Raw genomic sequence first — 6,145 nt, 5'->3', positions numbered from 1 at the left:
TAGTCAGGATAAGTAAATTAATTAATAATATCCCAAAGGCTCTCTGATTTCATTTCAACAAGTTATTATTTGTGATAAATTTTATCTCGATTCATTTTAAAATTCAATTTCGATTTAAATCTTGTTTGTTAGCTCAGTTCTGCTGCATATGCAGTCCGAAAAATAAGGCATCTCACCGATGAAGATACGGCCAGATTGGTTTATTTCAGCTACTTTCATAGCATTATGTCCTATGGAATTCTACTGTGGGGCAGGGCTGCAGATATAGAAACTATATTTATCTTACAGAAAAGAGCCATTCGCTCTATATATAATTTACGTGCTCGGGACTCACTAAGAGATCATTTTAAGAATACTGGTATCCTTACTGTACCATCACAGTATATATTTAATAATATTTTGCATGTACACAAAAGCTCTGACTTACACACAAGAGTAGGAGATAGACACGATTATGGCACAAGGAACAAGAATAGAATTGAAATGCCATTTTTCCGATTAGCTAAAGTTAAAAATTCATTTATGGGTCAAGGTATACGCTTATACAATAGAATTCCTCATAATATTAAAGAGTTTAGTAGTACTAAATTTAAAACTTACATAAAAAATGTACTAGTTCAGAGAGCGTACTACAGTATTCAGGAATATATGGACGATAAAGACCCATGGAGGGTTGTCGCGTAAAAACCACAGGACAGTTCTTTGGCATATTATGTAGTTAGGTAGATATAAGTTACATATTATGTAAATTTATTGACATTATTTAAAAGAGCAACTATGGAGTTTCTTGCCGATTCTTCTCCATAGATACTGCTTTCCGAATCGGTGGTAAATGTTAAAATACTATGTAATGACGATTCGAAAGTGCTACTAAATAGTAGTCTAATTGAATAAATGAATGTTTGAGTTTGAGTTTTGTTGAAATTAATTTGGTTTAATACTTTATTAATTCCGTATTGATAATATTTTATATCAAAAAAGTATCTCGCTGGATAATGTCGGACTCTTTTTGGAGTTGCATTTCATAGGGCAACTGCATATTATAATGTACTAGCTTTCCGCCCGCGGCTTCGCCAGCGTTTTATAAGAAAAAACCGCATAGTTCCCGTTCCTGTGAGATTTCCGGAATAAAACCTATATGTGTTATTAGTTACCCTCTATAATATGTGTGCTAATTTTTATTGTAATCGGTTCAGCAGTATTTGCATGAAAGAGTAATAAACATACATACACATACATATACATCCATACTCACAAACTTTTGCAATTAGAATATTAGTAGGATAGGATAGGATAGGATGGGATTCAAGAATTATTGAGAAAAATGAAACATACCTAAACCACACATAATATAAATCTAATACTGTACCTATAGCCTATACTCTATACCTAGCCACTTTTCCGTATTTCCTATACCTTTTGATGTTTTCTATTTAGAATACTTATGTATTTTCTTTTAGTGAAACATATAAATATTTCTCAATTAGCTTAAGCCCGTAACAACTACGTTCATATATTATAATCCCATCTCTTTTGTTTCTCGTAATAATGAATTCCATGTTTCGCTTTGATTACATATTAACAAGGTAATATGATATTCGTGCGTCGACCTTCGTACCCTAAAAAGTTTATTATTATTAGCCTTTGTTCAGACTTTATGTATGTAATTATATATGCTCGGTTTGATCCATTTTTGTGTGTCCGTTTGCCAGTTGGCAAAGGCCTCCTCCAATCTCTTCCATTCGGGTCTTTCTATGGCCACTCTACCCCAAGTTGTACCCGCTACCTGTCTGATGTCGTCGTCCCATCTGCCCTAAAAAGTTTACCTATGTATTAATTCAGGTGATAGACTATAAATGATATAAAAATTAATGAAATAAAACAATATTTAGACGCTTGAAAATGTATGAATCTTTTAAAAAGCTTTATGATAAATATGCATTAACATCGATTTCAATAATGATGTTTCGTAAGTAATCAAAAGCTTTCTTACTTTGTGTTTTGGTCATTTAACATGTTTATTATATAAAAGTGCGATAGTTTATAATATAACGTAGAAACAGTATTCTTAAATATTCTATAGAGCCATATAGAATAACATGAAGTTGAAGTGGCGCTGGGCTGGGCATATAGCCCGCAGAACCGATGGCCGTTGGGGCAAAAAGGTTCTTGAGTGGCGACCACGTACGCACGTCGCAGTGTGGGACGGCCTACAACGCGATGGACAGACGACCTGATCAAAGTGGCGGGGAGCCGCTGGATTCAGGCTGTGATTCAGGCCGCTGGTGATCGGTCGTTTTGGAAATCTTTGGGGGAGGCCTATGCCCTGCAGTGGACGTCCTGAAAGGCTGGAATGATGATGATATAGAATAACATTACCTATACATGAACGTAAATTTCACGTAAATGACCATAATATTGTTATAATACCTCGCCAAATTCACGGTTCGTTGTGACAAACATTGTAATGCTGTTAGGGAATTCAATTAGGGTGTACGACGGTGGGTTAGTTAATGGGTTCCCAACGATTCTCTAGCTCGGATTAATGTTAGAGAAATTCCCTTTTGTACTAGTTTCGGCCTCGATAATATGTGAGGAATACATACATAATTAGCAAATGTGTTGATTTATAATCCTTACGAATATTTTAAATGCGCATATGTGTTTGTCTGTATCAGCACGCAGCCAAGTCATGATATAAAGAGATAGTTAAGAGATAGCCTCTTCAAAGTAATACAACATACATAGATTACTTTTTACTGTGGTGAAACATAGGTATTATATAGAAGCTCATTCCTGTGGGAATTTTCATTGACTACGCGGGCTTAGTAACATTACAAATATTGTAATTAACATTACAAATATTGTAATTTAATGAAAGAATATAATATTGGGATTTTATTGTACTTGATTATTATTTTCTTTTGGAAAAAGAAAATGATTGGCCGTCTTCGCCCTGCCAGATTGAGACAATTTGATTGGCCGAGTGACACTATCTTAGAGTTTTCTTCCTTAGATAAAAAATATTTTAAATGTTATTTTTCAACTGTGAAAAATATTTTGTAATATTAACACGACCGTTATTGCTCGCTAACCTAGATCGGTCTATCTTAGTTAATTTTGATTCAATAAAAACTAAGTATTAGATATGTATTATGAAGCTTTCGCATATTTCAAACCTTTAGCAAAATCCAATATTGTCATATTTTAACTGCCTGCAAGTGGCAAGTGTAGGCCCAAAAATATTTTTAGTTTATCCTGTAAGACACCAAACTATCCCTCACAAGATAAACTTTATAGAAGAAAATATAGGTTACTCTCACTTGTGCTACTTTAGCAACAATTTCAAGAAAATAAAAAGGCAATAAATTATTAATTTCCCTCTAAGAATATAACTGTGTTGTTTCATAAAATAATTTGATAACGTAACATAAATCAATCAATTTTCGACCCAAAACCTTAAAAATTAAACAAGGTCGTTTAGAGCTTTCTTTAAAATATGCATATAGGTAGGTATAATGTAGGAATTAATATGTATATATATAACACTAGCAGTCCGCCCCGGCTTCGCCCGTGGTCTACTTTTTCTCTCCTTAAGAACCATTCTCGTACTTCAAGGAATATTATAAAATAAGAATTATCGAAATCGGTCCAGCCGTTCACGCGTGATGCCGTGTCCAAGGGAAATAGGGATTCATTTTTATACATAGAGATTATTATTATATCTATAATCTTTATATTATATCGTTTTATTAAATGTACACATTTCAGCAACCACCAAAGTGCCTACGTCACCAATACAGGTCAATTTCCAGGAGCTGTCTGCTGATTGTGGGGGAGCCGTCGACCCTTGTCTGTCAAAGTACACCCGCTGAATTAATTCCCCTTGTGATGTTTTTATCACGTAAAAGTATTTATTTTTTTGTTTTTGTACTAAAATATAACGGTAGGTATTTTGACAATATCTAAAACTACTTTTTCAACCGACTACCTACAAGAAAAGGAGAAGGATAAGGTTCTCAATTCGATTATATTTTTTTAATTTTCAGTGTAACTGTTTTAAGCATCAGCATCAGGTAAAGGAATATTTTTCATTGCTTGCTATCATGATTGAATAGATTTTTTTAAGTTAAAATTATTGTTAGCTTATCGCTATCGTTATCTTTATCTGAAAATAATTTATTAAAATGTATAATAGCTAACTTGAACTTAACTTAACTTGACCGCCTCCTTGGTACAGTGGTTGACGAGTGAGCGTAGAACCGAGGGGTCCTGGGTTCGATTCCCGGTGGAGACGAAGAAAAAAAAAATGTCTCGGTCTGGCAGGACACAGAAGGCTGATCACCTACTTGTCCCTAAAGAAAATCGATCAGTGAAACAGATGTATGAATAATGTATCTGCCCCTTACCCACTACGGGGACACGGGACTTCACTTATAATAGCTTAATTAATAAAGTGGAAACGTAAGCTTCTAATTCGACGTCTTTTTACAATAAAAAAATATTTTTGTAAGTTTCTATTAGATTGATTATTATTATTAGCGAATGTCGCTTATTATAGGTACATAATAGATTGTTTAAAATATATATAAGTAAAGTTAAATATACCACGAAGTGTTTATACTCAAGATTTTCAATTCTCTTGTCAATTATATACTTCAGACCTGTTTCACAGGAACCGTGCTTTCTTAAGAAAAGTCAAGTCAAGTGGTTGCCTTAAATGGAATCCCTTTTTTTTTAATATAAAATCTTCTTTGCTACATCATTGCAATTTCTAATGGTCTTTACGTTTTTTTTATACTACTATAATATTACTTTAGTGTACACACGTAAGAAGTGAAACTTCTTTATGACCTTATTTTTCAAAAAATAATTTACTATATGCAACTTTACAGAAAAACGTCGAATCACGCGTGGTGAGGATAAGAAAAAGATAGCGCGTAACGGAAAAATGTCACGCGTAACGAAAATATGTTACACTAAATTTTTTTCCAACCCCGATAAAGAAGTTTCACTTCAAAAAAATCAATGACGAGACGGGATTCGAACCAGTGTCTTTTTGCCATTCCGCAAAATGCTCGGATCAGTCGCACACATCCACAACTATATATTTTATTCTTGGAAATGAAAAGCATCTACATATAATGCAAATTCTATGTGTTTACTTTACATATGAAAATGGCTTTGAGAAATACAAATCCCACTAGCTGCAATCAGATTATCCTCTAGTGTTGGATTTCCAGTAAACATAATTATTATGATATATTACTTAATTAATATGAAACTGATATCTCTCTTATATCTCGACGTATCGTATGATTTAATTTCTTGCAAATATTCCTGTGAAACACCAAAGTATACACACAATATATTTACCCTCATACACATATGCCAATATATACTACTATTTTTTTTAGTTTAGTATAAAAAATTGGACGAGACAATTCTTAAAATTTTGGTACCTATGTGTTATATATAACGGCCTACTTTATATATACATACTTACTTACTTACTGGAGTGGCGCAGGGACCCAAAGTGAGTCTTGGCCTCCGACAATAAGAGCCTCCATTTTACTCTATCCTGCGCCATCTCTTGCCAGTTCTCGATTTGGAGGGTGCGCAGGTCTTTGGCGATTTCGTCTTTCCAGCGGTACCTAGGACGGCCAACCGGACGGCGTCCAGATGGCCGTCCCAGGTACGCTCGTTTCGCTGCTCGATCTTCCCCCATTCTTTCTACATGGCCGAGCCATCGGAGTCTTTGCGATTTAATCTCACCGATTATATTTGGCTCAGCCATTAGGTCTTCAAGTTCCAGGTTTTTCCTCCTCCTCCAAATTCCTTCTTCTGTTAACACTGGCCCAAACATCTTCCTCAAGATCTTCCTCTCAGTGACTAGGAGCTTGCCTTCTTCTTTTTGTGTTAGTGTCCATGTCTCACAGCCGTACATTAATATAGGTCTTAATATGGTTTTATAGATTAAGATTTTCGTTCGTCTGCTGAGGATCTTCGACACCAGTATTTTATGTAAGGCTGCACTGCAGCGGAGGGTATTTTGTATTCTTATATCAATTTCCTCTTCCCTCGTGTACGTATCGGTCACAGTGCATCCCAGATATTTAAATTTGTCCACACCTTTATAGACAGT

This window comes from Colias eurytheme, chromosome 9, assembly GCF_061535395.1.
Source record: "Colias eurytheme isolate Ceu_HAF_F1 chromosome 9, ilColEury1 Martin Lab GWU primary, whole genome shotgun sequence".
Classification (NCBI taxonomy): Eukaryota; Metazoa; Arthropoda; class Insecta; order Lepidoptera; family Pieridae; genus Colias; species Colias eurytheme.
Note: the sequence above shows the minus strand (reverse complement) of the source record.